General features: G+C 47.5%; 1 protein-coding gene across 5 annotated transcripts in view; it reads left to right on the forward strand.

Annotated features, from left to right (window-relative positions):
• Nucleotides 1–8,715: 8,715 nt before the first annotated feature.
• NBEAL1 (neurobeachin like 1) overlaps nucleotides 8,716–15,729 on the forward strand; it is a 200,935-nt gene continuing 193,921 nt past the window's right edge. For 3 of the 5 annotated variants that reach the window (XM_044305048.1, XM_044305052.1, XM_044305050.1), the window contains exon 1: nucleotides 8,716–9,250. The gene's annotated coding sequence lies outside the window, so the exon portion shown is untranslated. Of the gene's footprint in view, nucleotides 9,255–15,729 lie in introns of all 5 variants that reach the window. The other 2 variants (XM_044305049.1, XM_044305051.1) reach the window with 1 other exon arrangement.

A 15,729-nucleotide genomic window follows, 5' to 3' on the forward strand; every position in this document is an offset into this window, starting at 1 on the left:
AAACCCATTCATTTCAATGGGGCTGCAAAAGAAGCGACCAGCACACCATGTGCTGTCCACATCTGCAATTCCGTTCTGTGGGCCCGCAAAAAAACATAGAATATGTCCTATTCTTGTTTTCTATGATAGTGCAAGCAATGTGTGGTCCGCAAATTGCAGAACGAACATGGGCCGGAATCAGTGTTTTGCAGACTCGCAAAAAATTGATTTTTGTACTCACCATAAAATCCTTTTCTCGTAGGATGCATTGGGGCTCCCAGCACCATAGGCATATGCCCAGCTGCCACTAGGAGGCTGACACTAGAAAGAAAAGTGTTGGCTCCACCCATCTGGGCTATACCCACTGCACATGCAGAAACTAGCCAGTAGGTAGAAAAGCAGTATGAGCACCAAAATGAAAAAAAAAGGAAAAGCCAACATGTCCCGAACCAGAGAGAGTCGATAACAAAAATCCCAGAGAAAAACGGAAGGCTTGAACTAAAAACTAACCAAAGCGAGTGGGATCTGTGTCCCCAATGCATCCTATGAGAAAAAGATTTTATGGCGAGTACAAAAATCAATTTTTCTCGTGAATGGCATTGGGGGACACAGCACCATGGGACGTCCTAAAGCAGTCCACGAGAGAGGGAAGAAACATCTAAAGAAAAGCATCTAATACACAGCTGCCTGCAGAACCATGCGACCTAGACTGGCATCAGCAGAGCCCACGGAATTGATGTGATAGAACTTTGAAAAGGTACGAACAGAAGCCCAGGTGGCGGCCTTGCAGACCTGGGAAGCAGAGGCCTGATGCCGAACCGCCCAAGAGGCCCCGACCGCCCTAGTGGAGTGAGCGGTCAACCGGAAAGGGGGAACACGACCCTTTGCAACATAGGCCTTCTTGACAGCCGACTGAATCCAATGAGAGATGGTGGCCTTGGAAGCTTGCAGACCCTTACGAGGGCCCTCAGGAACCACAAAGAGGGAGTCAGAATGTCGGAGCGCCTGAACGACATCCAGATGGTGGAGGGATCGCTCTCTGGGATGAGAGGGATTAAGACTGAAGGATGGAAGGACAATCTCTTTATTAATATGGAATTATGACACCACCTTGGGGAGAAAAGAGGGAACCGGACGTAGGACCACTTTGCCCTGGTGAAACACCAGGTAGGGGGACCTGCAAGAAAGTGCAGCAAGCTCAGAGACTCTGCGGATTGAAGTAATTGCCACAAGGAAGGCAACCTTAAGCGATGAGAAGGAAAGAGAGATATCCTTCAAGGGCTCAAAAGGAGGGGACTGGAGCGTCAAGGACAAGATTCAAGTCCCACTGTTCCACAGGGGAACGGAAGGGGGGAAGCACGGTGAGCAACCCCCTGGAGGAAGACCTTTACCTGGGGACGAGAAGCCAGGGGTCTTTGGAAGAGAACGGACAGGGACGATATCTCACCCTTAAGAGAGGCCAGCCGAAGACCCTTGTCAAAACCAGCCTGTAGAAAAACAGGATCCTGGGAAGAGAAAAAGAGAGAGGGTGAATCTGGCCAGATTCACACTGAGAGAATTACGCCCTCCAGGTACGATGGTAAATCCTGGCCAATTGGGGTTTGCGAGCATGAAGCATAGCCTGGATGACAGACTCAGAGAGACCGTAGAACCTCAGCCTCAACAGCCACGCCATTAAATGAAGCAGAGGTAAACTCGGGTGGAACAGCGGACCTTCGGAAAGGAGGTCGGGATGCAGAGGAAGTTGCCATGGAGCGTCGGCGAGCAGAAACTACGAGGTCTGCGTACCACGCCCTGCGGGGCCAGTCCGGAGCCACCAGGATCGCCGGGACTCGAGCCTCCTTGAGGCGTTTGAGTACCAGGGGAAGTAGCGGAATTGGAGGGAAAAGGTAAGGGAGGCTGAACTGGGACCAAGGAAGGACCAGAGCATCTACTGCCAGAGCCTGAGGGTCCCGGCGACGTAAACTGGAAGCTTGTGGTTCAGACGACAGGCGAACAGATCCATGTCTGGGGTTCCCTACCGGTGGCATAGTTGTAGAAACACCTCCGGATGGAGGGACCACTCGCCCGGGTCGAGGCGTTGGCAACTGAGAAAATCTGCTACCAAATTGTCGCCCCTGGGGATGTGGACTGCAGAGAGGGCGGGAACGTGTTCCTCCACCCACCGCAGAATGCGTGAGGCTTCCTTGAGGACCATCCCACTTCTGGTGCCCCCTGGTGGTTCAAATAAGCCACGGCCGTGGAATTGTTCAACTGGATCCAGATCCGGCTGAGGAGGGGAGTCCAGCGGGAGAGAGCTAGGAAGATGGCCCTGAGCTCCAAGACATTGATTGACAGGGAGGACTCCTCAGCTGACAACTGGGCCTGGGCAGTGAGGTACCCGAAGACAGCCCCCCAACCTGTCAGGCTGGCATCAGTGGTAATCACCTGCCAACTTGGGCGAAGTGAGGCCTAGTCCCGGCAGAAGCCGGGGACTAAATTAAGGGAAGAGGCCAGAAAGAGGGGAGAGGCCCGGGGAGAAAGAGGGAAATCATACACCCTAGCCATGAATCAGAGCCTAGGGGATTTTACTATCCTTGGGAGGTTGAAAATACTGACCATCTGTCATCTTCAGGCGCTGCAAGGTCACCCTATCGTCAGACTCAACACAGGGACCGTATGCCGGCATGCAGATCTGGGGACTGGATGACCGGCGCATGTCCCACGCTGGAGCCCTATTCTGCAGCAGGCTGAAACCTGCAGAAGAGAGAGAATTTTTTTTTTGCAGCAGCATGTCTGACTCCTAGGGACACTAGAAAAAAAAACTGGCTAGCTTCTGCATGTGCAAAGGGTATAGCTCAGATGGATGGAGCCAACACTTTTCTTTCTAGTGGCAGCTGGGCATATACCATGGTGCTGTGTCCCCTAATGCCATTAACGAGAAACACTATGTCCGTCTGAATAAACCCTTAATTATACTGCAACACCTCTACAGGCAAGGTGGCGCACAGGTTACTTTGAAGAGGAGGCAGCATTGTGCACAAAGGCCATTACCTCTTCATACAGTTGATTGGTGGGGGTGCAGGGACTCAGAACCTCTGATCTGAAGAATAAGTAATCGATCTCTTTGCGCTGCACAACCCCTTCAGGCTACCTGCACACAGGTTTGCATTTCAAAACAGAAAATCTGCACCTTGACATGCTGCAGACTTCAAGATCTGAACGGCAGATCAATATCAGCAAAGTGTACATAAGATTTATTTAATACCACTTTGCTGGTACTGTATTACGCTGCGGGTTTTCCGCATGAGCATCCATATTTTATTACATTATTAAACTACAAACATTGAGGGAAATTTATCAAGCCCTGCACACCAGAATTCTGGCTTCAAAAAGTTGCAAGTAGGGGCTTTGCAACTTTCTGGGGGTCACCTGCTTTGCAACTTTTTGAGCACTTCATCTTCCAGCGCCACCTACAGATTTGGAGTGAAACTTGATCACTTTTGTGACACATGTATTAGGCATCCACCTGGTGTACTTTTGATATCCAACAGCAGAAACTGCAGCACTGTCCAATGAATACCTTAGGGCAGGGCTGGCCAACCTGCGGCTAAGACACCGTACTGCCAGAACAGATTTTGCCAAAACATTAGCAACTCCTTCAAAGTCACTTTTTTAATGTTGACCCCCTTGCGGCTCTCCAGCTGTTGCAAAACAATTCCCACCATGCCCTGCTGTAGGATGATAGTTGTAGGCTGTCTGGGCATGCTAAGAGTTGTAGTTTTGCAACAGCTGGAGAGCCGCAGGTTGGCCAGCCCTGCCTTAGGGGGTCAACATTAAAAAAGTGACTTTGAAGGAGTTGCTAATGTTTTGGCAAAATCTGTTCTGGCAGTACGGTGTCATAGAATCGACACCAAAATCCAAAATGCGCTCTTGTCCTTTGAAGTCTTGAGTGGTGAATCCCGCCAGTAGATACAGTTCTGATTAAAAGTTTAATACCACTTGAAAAATTGCAAAAAAACATATTTAGCATGGCTGGATCTTAACAAGGTTTCAAGTAGAGCTTCAACATGCAACAAGAAGAAATGGGAGTGAGACAAAACATTTTTTGAGCATTCAATTTAATGAAAACAACAAATAAACTGAAACAGGCTGTTTTTCAGCTGGTCAAAAGTTTAGGACCACACCTCTAAAAAAAAAAAAACTAAACCCCCCAAAACAGAAATCCAACTTCCAAACATGAACTCAGTAATGAGTAGCTCCGCCGTTATTGTTTATCACTGCCAAAATTCGTTTCGGCATGCTTGATGCAAGCGTTTCCATGAGGTGAGTGGGAACATTTCTCCAAGTGGTGAAGACGGCCGCACCAAGGCCATCTACTGTCTGGAACTGTTGTCCATTTTTGTAAACTTCCCTTGCCATCCATCCCCAAAGATTCTCAATTGGATTTAGATCAGGGGAACACGCAGGATGGGCCAAAAGAATGATGTTATTCTCCTGGAAGAAGCCCCTTGTCCTGCGGGCATTGTGTACCGTAGCATCATCCTGTTGAAAAACCCACTCGTTACCACACAGATGAGGGCCCTCAGTCATGAGGAATGCTCTCTGCAACATCTGGACATAGCCAGCGGCCGTTTGACGCCCCTGCACTTCCTGAAGCTCCATTGTTCCACTGAAGGAAAAAGCAGCCCAGACCATTATGGCGCCCCCTCCACTGTGGCGCGTAGAAAACATCTCAGGTAGGATCTGCTTGTCATGCCAGTAACGTTGGACACCATCAGGACCATCAAGGTTACATTTTTTCTCATCAGAGAATAAAACTTTCTTCCACCTTTGAATGTCCCATGTTTGGTGCTCTCTTGCAAAGTCCAAACGAGCAGTTCTGTGGCGTTCAAGAGACAAGGTCTTTGAAGACGTTTTATGTTTTTGAAGCCCTTCAGTCTCAGATGCCATCTGATGGTTATGGGGCTGCAGTCAGCACCTGTAAAGGCCTTAATTTAGGTCGAGGATCGTCCAGTGTCTTGACGGACAGCCAATTGGATCCTCTGGCTCAGTGCTGATGACATTTTTGGGGGTCTTCCACTTTACTTTTTTGTTCCATAACCCTCAGGATCATTTAAGAAATTCCCAATGACTGTCTTACTGCGTCCCACCTCAGCAGCGATGGCGTGCTGTGAGAGACCCTGCTTATGCAGTTCAACAACCCGACCACGTTCAAAAAGGCAGAGTTTTTTGTCTTTGCCATCACAACGTGTGACTATCTGACAGAAAATGACAACGAGTCCACATCTTTGCACAGATTTGGTCTTTTAAAGGCATATGGTCCTAAAATTTGGATTAGCTGAAAAACAGCCTGTTTCAGTTTAATCGTTATTTTCAATTAATTGAATGCTCAAAAAATGTTTTGTCTCACTCTCATTTCTTCTTGTTGCATGTAGAAGCTCTACTTGGAACCTTGTTAAGATCCAACAATGTAAAATATGATTTTTTGATCAGGACTGTACATTACACAAATAATGTCCATTTTCATGGTACAAGCAGGAATGGTTTTAGAAATGTTTTGTCTTTTTTTTTTAGCATCCACATGCTACTTACCTTATTGTGCAAATGAAACTGCAACCACTTTATTGGAGTAAAGCACAGTATTCTATAGTATGTACTCATCTCATCCATCCTCGGTAACAGTCATATGAATGTTAGGCTTTTTCTTTTTAAACTATTTATTTCGGTTTTGTAATTTCTAAATCAACAGAAATTGAGTGAGTGAAATTCATGTGCAAGAAATGCTTGGACTCTGGGTACAAGAGTGCTGGACAATCAGATGCAGCGCCTGCACGTCCACTGAGAAGGCAATTATTGGGACGAATGTTCATACCTGATAATTGCTGTTTGTCAGAGGAGGTGAGAGCTGTATTTACATCCAGCAATCTTCTCCCCTGTAGCTGCAATCATCGCGGCTATTGCGATTACTCATCTTCATAGAGAATCATTGATTCTGGGCAGCAGATCTCCATTTACAAAGCACAATCTGCCCACAAACACAAATAACAGTTCTTTTACCTGGACCAACGTTCTAGGCAATTATCGGGAACAAACCATTCGTTACCGATGGTTGGCTGATCATCAGCAGAAGGGAAAGCTGCATTTACATGCAGCAGTTACCGGCAGACTAGTGATCGTTTGTCCCCATAAATAATGATCGCTTCTGGGCAGCAGATCGCTGGTTACACAGGGACATGTGCTGTAAATCCAACATTACTCCCCATCTGACTAGACTGTGCACAACCATGAAATTATCATAGAACAGCATTACGCCGGTCTATGATATCCCCTGCGCTGCCAGAGGATGTACATAATTTATGGCAAGGAGCAGGTCTTGTCATAAATTTAGGCGCTACCTTCTGGCAGTCCATGCACCTAAACGGAAATCTTCACCAACTCGGAGCTGCCGTAGCTTTTAGTCTTACTTTACGGCAGAAGACTGGATATGCCGGCCCGCTGGCCCCGTCCCCTCCCTCACCACAGCCCTTTCTCAGGAATGTGGCAAGGGCAGAGTAGAAACGCTACTTGCGTCTAAAACTAGATGCAATGGCGTTTAAAGAGTCGCAATGTCTAAGTTTGTGACTTTTATGCCAGAAAACCAGAGTGGGATATGATAAATCCTCCCCATTATCTTATTAGCAAGTGAAACGAACACACGCTCATTAAAGTTTGCCTAGTCACTCCTTTGTATTAAAGGGGTTGTCCGCTTTTTACTACTGATGACCTATCCTTAGGATAGGTCAATATCAGATCGGCAGGGGTCTGATTCCTGGCACCCCCGCCGACTAGCTGTTTGGAGAGAAGGCAGTGCTCATAGAAGAGCTGCCTTCTCTGCTCTGTTTATCTGCTTGCAGCATTTGCCGTGCTGAGCAGCTGTAATTACAAGTATGGCGTCCCCATTCACCTCTATGGGACGGCTCTGTACTAGTCACTTGAACAGAAAGAGCCGTCCCATAGAAGTGAATGGGGACTCCATACTTGTAATTACACCTGCTCAGCACTGGCAATTTCTGCAGCGAGCAGATAAACAGAGCAGAAAGGGCTACAGGGTAATAAAGCTCCACATATGTACCTCTTACATCCAGTGATATCTCCTCTGATATAGATGTTCTCTTTCCTCATCTTCTCCATTCAGACCAGACCACCATGATGGTTTATTTCAGCTCTTTTTGTTGACAGACATCTTAGTTTCCTACTTTTCCATCATCCTCCCACCTTCTGAACATCCCATCCTGCAACCCCTAATACTGTGCCCACTTTGCTCCCAATACTATACTGCAGAAACAGTCCCCCTGAAAATACTGTTACCACACAGATAGTGCCCCCATTAGTAGTTAAAAATATACTGCGCCCAGCAAATAGTGTCCCTAACACTAATAGTATAAATATGATGTCCCCAAAAAATAATTGTGCTAATCTGATAACAGTTCCAGGTTACCCCGACAGTAATAGTGCTCCCAAAGTCCCACCATTGGAAATAATTATCTGCGCACCTAGTGCTCAAAGTGCCCCTAATAGTAATAATGTCCTCCATTGAGCCCTATTTATTATACTCATTTATATAGCGCTGACATATTCCGCAGAGCTTTACAGACTTGCATCGGGCTGTCCCCAATGGGGCTCACAATCTAAGTTCCCTATCAGTATGTCTTTAGAGGCCTAGATGTATTAATGCCCCACAGCCCCCACATATACAAACTGTTGTAATTCCTACACCGTTCACCTGATTTGGATGTAAATACCCTCAAATTAAAGCTGACAGTCTGCCGTTAAAGCACATCTTGTTCGTTTTATCTCAAATCCATTGTGGTGGTGTATAGAGCCCAAAATGTTAGAATTGTGTTGATGTCCCAATATCCAGTATATGCCCCTGGATCACATGACGGTTGGGTTCCAGTATGGAGGCCTCGTGGTGACGGCCTCAGTCCTGCCTTTGCTGTGGAGCTGACACACTACCCCAGCTGCCGGTGTGATGATCTGTGCAGCCATCACATACGACAGTCGGTCCCCCCTAGTAGTGATACAGGGGCCACTAACAGCTCAGGGATATGTGCAGGACATCCTGCGGCCATATATGCAGATTTTTCACCAATCGACCATTTACGGGATTAGCTGGAAACGGCAGCTTCAACAACCTACAAGCATGCCGCTTTACCATCAGAGGGCAAATGTGCCACAGCGACAGGATGCCATACTGAACCGGCATGCCTCCTCTCGCATCCAGGCTGGAGCCTCCTTTCAGTTGTATAGTTTTCCCCAATAAACTTACCCTTTTGCTCTAATATTGTAATAATTTACATATATCATTACATTCACACATAGAAGGTTCCATTCCAACAATGTGGTCTTGGTGCCTTCATTTTTTTGTCAATGAGTATGATTTTGGTTGTACATAAACCCCCTGACTGTAAAGTGCTGCAGAATACGGGCTCATGAACACAAACATATTTTCTCCGGAAATGACATATGTGCATTCCATGTCCGTTCCACATAAGAATAGAACATGTCTGCATTATGGACACGGATAGGGCTCTTCTATTAGCAGCCGGCCTTACGTTCCGAAAAATGCAGACTGCACATGTCCGGGATGCAACTGTCGTGTGCATGAGCCCTATGGTAGTGCTATATACATCAGTCACCAGAGAGGTGCGGGGGGCTCGCCTCAAAGTATGGTCCACATTTACTAATGTCTAATATTAAAAGGGTTTTCTGGGCTTTTAATATTGATGACCTATCCTATCATTCACAGACAGCAAGCAGAGATCTTGTATTTGTTGAGCAATGGGGTTTCAGTGCATTCCTACGATGTACATGCAGAGATGAGGTAACCTAGGAAAGGCTCACTCTGCAGACACGTCACTGCCCCACAGCTTCCTCTTCCCTGGCAGGACTGGGAGATGCATCGGGCTCCACACACCTGAGGGTCAGGTGCTGCGCATGCGCGTCCGTCCTGCAGGGCGCTGCGCTCCATAGGGTCTTTGCAGTTTATTCCAGGCCTGTTCCCGTCACCCGCCCGTTCTCCGGCATGCACCGTGTAAACGCACCCCGGAAAGGCTCCCAGTGTCCAGCAGGCTAGTGGGCGTGGCTGGGCCCCCTCGTCACGTAGGGGCGGGGTTTGGAGAGGCCGCCTGCTGCGCGCTCCTGGGGTGACAGGTCGTGAGTGTGTGGGAACGCAGAGAGGACGGCGCCGCCCGGGACTGGGTGACCGGACTGTGGGAGTACCGCGGGCTCACCGGGCAGCGACTACACAGTAGGTGTGAGAGGAGCGGGGGGAGCGGCTGCTGAGCTGGTCGGGCCTGCTGATGTGGAAGAATGAGGGAGGGGGGACTGTCAGCTCTGAGGGACAGGGTGCGACAACAAGTATAGGCTGGGACCATGTGTGCACTGATGGGAGAGACCCTGTGGTGCCAGCCTGCTACATCAACTTCTAGGAACTCAGGCTGCTGACCCTGTGCCCTCATGTCATGCCCATCACCCCTCACCCAGTCTGGGGTCTTGTAAACATGCATGCTCGGATCGGCTCAGCGTGCGTGTTTATAAGGACTGCGCCCTGTGGCCTGGCAGCTGTGGTAAAATGTGGTCCCGTTACGGGTAGTTCAGATTTCAGGTTGGGACGCAGCAAGGAAGCAGGACTCCTAAGTCGCCTTATCAAAGTGGTGTAAAGTAGAACTGGAGTAGTTGCCCATAGCAACCAATCAGATTCCCCCTTTCGTTTTTCACAGCTCCTTTGGAAAATAAAAGGTGGAATCTGATTGGTTGCTATGGGCAACTGAGCCAGTTCTACTTTTCACCAGTTTGATAAATCTCCCCCAATGACCGTAGAAAGTTGTGCAGTGGTGATGGATCCTGGCATTCATCGGCCAGTACTCTCCTGAGTGTATAGGGTACAGTGCTCTCCTGAGTGTATAGGGTACAGTGCTCTCCTGAGTGTATGGGGCACAGTGCTCTCCTGAGTGTATGGGGCACAGTGCTCTCCTGAGTGTATGGGGCACAGTGCTCTCCTGAGTGTATGGGGCACAGTGCTCTCCTGAGTGTATGGGGCACAGTGCTCTCCTGAGTGTATGGGGCACAGTGCTCTCCTGAGTGTATGGGGCACAGTGCTCTCCTGAGTGTATGGGGCACAGTGCTCTCCTGAGTGTATGGGGCACAGTGCTCTCCTGAGTGTATGGGGCACAGTGCTCTCCTGAGTGTATGGGGCACAGTGCTCTCCTGAGTGTATGGGGCACAGTGCTCTCCTGAGTGTATGGGGCACAGTGCTCTCCTGAGTGTATGGGGCACAGTGCTCTCCTGAGTGTATGGGGCACAGTGCTCTCCTGAGTGTATGGGGCACAGTGCTCTCCTGAGTGTATCGTACTGGTAGAAGTCTTTGTCTCGCTTGTCCTTGTCCTGGTTAACACAGCATGCAATGGCGTCTACCCAGGACAGTGGTCGTGATGCTGTGGATGGCTCGTCAGTAGCGTTGAGCGAACTTGTATTTTAAGTTCAGTGTATCTATATAAGTTCTGGTCTGTGGAAGCGGAATCCATAGCGGAATTCTTAGATAACCCTAACCTTGTGCGCCGAACTTGAAAAGACAAGTTTGCTCAGCCCTACTCCTCATCACGTGCTGCAGAGGACTGGTGGAGACCTGGGGATAGCCGCACAGGTAGGAAACCTGAAATATTTAGGATAATTCTGGATGTGCGTGTCCACGTGTGGGAGCGTGATCTCTGCCCGACCTCCGCTGTTGCATAATGCTGTCTGTCCAAATCAGTACATGGAAGGTTGGTCAGAGACACACAGCCTCATAAATTATCTCCTGTCCCCGTAGAAGTGTCCATAATGGAGATCACACTCCCACACGGACTGAGTTTCCCGCAGTGGACACTCTCGTCTGAAATTAGCTGAAAGGGGTTGTCCGTATTTATTTTCATTGATGACCTATTCTCAGGACGGGAGATTAATATCGGGGTCCGACACCTGGTACCGCTGCTGATGAGCTGGTTGTCGTGCCAGCACTGGCTTCCCTTCATTGTCGACATCGCAGAGGTAAGCAGCAGTAATTACAAGCCGTCCTATTCACTTCTATGGGACGGCTCCTTCCCATTCAAGTTTATAGGAACGAGCCGCCCCATAGAAATGAAAGGGACAGCATTTTGTAATTACACCTGCTCACCACTGCGATGTCGACGGCGAACAGGCAAACAATGACGGGAAGGCATTGCTGGCACAAGCACCACTCTTCTCATGAAACAGCTGATCTTCGGAAGTGCTGGGTGTCGGACCCCCGCCATTCTGATATTGATGACCTATCCTCAGGATTAATGATGAGCTACATCTGAAGTCGCTTTGCTCAAAACTTCAGAATAATACTGTGCGGAGATCCGACTCCATACAGTATTAGAATGTATGGGCTCTGATGAGCCGAAGTGTGTTATTTGCAAAGTTGAGCGTGACTTTGAATAATTTTGATTTGTAAAGTGGAAGAACAATATAAAACCTAAAACAGAACTCTGCTTCAGTTCCAACTATTACCTCGGATCCGAAGCAGAGTTCGCTTACAAGTGTTAGGCCCCTTTCACATGGGCGAAATTTCTGCGCTGGTGCAATGCGTGAGGTGAACGCATTGCACCCGCACTGAATCCGGACGCATTCATTTCTATGGGGCTGTGCACATGAGTGGTGATTTTCACGCATCTCTTGTGCGTTGCGTGAAAATCGCAGCATGCTCTATTTTGTGCGTTTTTCATGCAACGCAGGCCCCATAGAAGTGAATGGGGCTGCGTGAAAATTGCAAGCATCCGCAAGCAAGTGCAGATGCGGTGCGATTTTTCACGCATGGTTGCTAGGAGACGATCGAGATGGGGACCCAATCTTTATTATTTTTCCTTGTAACGTTGTTACAAGGGAAAATAATAACATTCTCAATAAAGAATGCTTAGTAAAATGTGGATTGAGGGATTAAAAAAAAATATATATATAAATTAACTGACCTCCTCCTCTTGATCGCGTAGTTGCCAATCTCTTCTTACTTCTTTAATCATGAGCTGCCGGCTAAAGGACCTGTGGTGACGTCACATCACATGGTCCATCACCGTGGTGATGGACCATGTGATGAGCTCAGTGACGTCACCACAGGTCCTGAAGAAAGAGCAGACCGGCAGCTATGGGGGAGGTGAGTTAATTTTTATTTTTTAACCCTCAACTGACCTTGTACTAAGCGTTCTGTATTAAAGAATGCTATTATTTTCCCTTATAACCATGTTATAAAGGAAAATAAAATCTACACTACAACTAACCCAAACTCGAACTTCATTAAAGAAGTTTAAATTCAGTTTTTTTCTCACGCGTGTGCAAAACACATTGGAAAATAATGAACCACGCAACGCAATCGCAGTCAAAACTCACTCGCACGATTTCCCCGCCACACACCCGCATCCTATCCGGCCCCAATCCGTGACGCCCGTGTGAAATAGGCCTTATAGTGTTCTTCCACTTTACAAATCTATTACCAAAGTTATTCAACAAAGTCACGCTCAACTTTGGGAATAGCTAACTTCAGCTCATCGGAGCCTATACATCTCCGTCCAGTATTAAGCCGAAGTTTTGAGGGAACCGACTTCAGAAGAAGCATCTGAAGCTCACTTTGCTCATCACTAAGTCTGAGGATAGGTCATCAATAAAAAATAACTTAGACAATCTCTTTAAAAGGGTTTTCCTCAGGATAGTTCATCAGTATCTGATCAGCGGGGGTCCTAAACCCGGGACCCCCTGCTAATCAACAGTTTGAGCAGGCATCCTCACTTGCCAGTATAGCTGTGTCCTTCTCTCAGCTTTCTCTAGGCCAAGTGAGGAGACGTTCTTTGGTCACGTGGTGTAGTTGCAGCTCGGCTCCATTGAAGTGAATGGGGCTGAGCGTGATACCAAGCACAGCCACTGTACAACGTATGGCACTGTTACTGGTGAGTGCCGAGAAGGCCGGTGCCTTCTCAAGCAGCTGATCAGCTCGGGGGGCCGGGTGTCGGACCTCCTCCAATGAGATACTGATGGCCTATCCTGAGGCACTATTCATCCTGTCAGATATGATGGGATTATAGGCTGAAACGTTAGTGAATTCCATTCTCCACAGTGTAAAAAGGGAAATTGTGTACATTTGCCAGTTTTGGGCTGAGATGGTTGCTGGTGAGGAACCTCCTCGTGAGTTGGTACGTCAGGAGACATCTGAGTGATCTGATCGTCTTGGGTGACGGTTCTCCTGCAGTAATTCTGTAGATATAGATTGAATCTGACTGGGGGAATCGGCCTTGGGGCTGAGTGGGGGGAGTTCTGTGTGGTGCGCTGTGTGTCCTCAAGCCTGCGCATTAGGTTCACATGCTGCGTTTACTTTGCGGTTTTTGGTTTTTTTGTGGTGCTTTTTCTTCACTGAGAAATAAGGAAAAATCCAGATCAGTGCATCTCCTAGGACTGGCACCAGCAACCTTTGGCACTCCAGCTGCGGTGAAACTACAACTCCCAGCATGCACACTTGTTCAGCTGTTCTAGTAGTGACAGGAGGATTCTGGGAGTTGTAGTTTCAGAACAGCTGACGTGCCGGAGGTTGCTGATCCCTGTCCTAGAAAGACGTGGCCTGTTTGTGGCTGAAGTAGTGTTTGTAGACCACACGGTCCGGAGGGATTTACTGAGATGTACAGCGATAAATGTATTGTAGAAATACCAGAGAGCGAGAACAATGTTCCACAAAGAAGGAATACAGCACATTCATGGTTGTGGCGCCTGGCACTGTACCTGCCGACCCTTTGGACAGCCTCTGTGTATATCTGTCAACAGCGCCTGTCAATCATTGGTGAGGGGCGAGCTCCACTGTATTGTTATCAATGGATATAATATAAATGGTTGGGTTTGTCATGATCGTATTCTGTCCTTTAATAGGGTAGCTTATTTGTATGATGGATCCCTTTAAGTATGTCTCCAGGCTACTGTTCTGCCCGCTGCACTGGATATAAGCAGTCTGGGCAGCACACACTAGCCTTGCCAACTGTAGTGTCTGGCATGCAGTTTGGGCTCTCTATGCATGATGTCAGATGGGTGGGACGGTCGCCCTGGAATACACAGCAAGATTCAGACTTTGCACTGTGATGCTACACAAAGCCACAGCACTGGTGCCGGGGGGAGCAGATGCTTCGCAGAAGGCTCTTTTCTGCTGATTATAATATAGGAGTTATTGATTTAACACATTTAGGGGCTTTGGAGCATTTTTGAAATAAGTTGGACAGCAGTTAAAGGGGCCGTTCACCCATTTTGGAGGCGTTTGTTGTGTGAATGCAAATTAGAGTGGAACCACTCAGGCAATTTCTGTTGTAGGCAATTAAAAGGCATTTGACTTGAAAACACAAGACTTGTTGAGCAAGTGTGAAAAAGTGTAGAAACCTTTGTTGTGCCAACTTTCACCAGTTAGTGCCACTTTTTAGACAGATTTTAGGCACAGACACATTAGTAGAGTAGTGTTTTCTTCATGGCGTTTTTTCCCCTATAGAGAAGGTGATGTAAAAACGCCCAACAAACGCCAAGAGCTACATCCTGCTGTGGGCTTAAAAGGAAGCCAGAAAGGCCAAAACGCCACCTAATTAATGAAGGCCCCAGCAGGAAATACGCTTTTGTGTCCTGCGTTTAATATTTCCCATAGACCGTCAGCTAAAATATGGAGCTGGCGTGGCACAAAGCACTGTAGAAAGGAAATGCAAATGTGCCATGTGACCACAGAGTGGGAGTGAAGAGCTTGCTATTATTCACGCTCCGTGGTCACCCGTCTGCTCGCACAACGCTGCTTTGGATCCTGACGTACACACATCGCCAGGACATTTAGTTCACTGGCGCTGCGGCTGGGCACTGATGGCTAGGAGGGGCAAGGGGGGGGGGAGGTGGTGGCATTGGGAGAGGAGCTGATGGCAGTGGGAGGGGGATGAGCTGGTGGCATTGGAGGGAGAGCTGAAGGCACTAGGGGGAACTGATGCACTTGGGCTGATTGCACAGGGGGAAACCAAAGGTGTTGGAGACTGATGGCAGGGGGTCTGATAAATTAATAGACCTTTATAAAAACTCATTTTTTCTCATTTTGAGTACTCGATTAATTGTAAAAATAATTGGTAGCGTACTCGATTACTTATATATATATATATATATATATATATATATATATATATATATATATATATATATATATATATATATATATATATATATAGTGACAACTGTCTGTTCAATAATGCAGAAAATCTGTTCCCAGCACAGATCTTAAATGGATTCTGTCATCAGATTTAACCCCTCTAATCTAAACATATGCTCATGTCCAGACTAATAAGAAGAATCCTAAGCTGGCCTTATTAAACCTCACTGTGGCTCTATTTGCCCAAAAAAGTTAAAACAGGTTTTTATAACCTGTCAATAACTTACTTAAGGTGCCCAAGGGGAGGTGCGTTAATACTGTGTATGTAAATGACAGGGACGCTCAGGGGAGATCATGTACAGTAGTACATGAATAATGCATCGGATCTGAGCTCAGGTCAGTAGTGTGTATCTCTATACTCTCCCCTGGTTCCCATTCTGTGGGCTTGTATAATGCATAGAGGACTCCTGAGTGCACGCTCCTAAAGGGGAGCACTCCAGGAGAAGTCCTCTCTATGCATTACATGGCTTACAGGGGGGACCCAGAATGAATATGGGGATACAAATTAAAGGGGTTATCCAATAGTA

The sequence above is a fragment of the Bufo gargarizans genome, chromosome 8 (assembly GCF_014858855.1).
Source record: "Bufo gargarizans isolate SCDJY-AF-19 chromosome 8, ASM1485885v1, whole genome shotgun sequence".
Classification (NCBI taxonomy): Eukaryota; Metazoa; Chordata; class Amphibia; order Anura; family Bufonidae; genus Bufo; species Bufo gargarizans.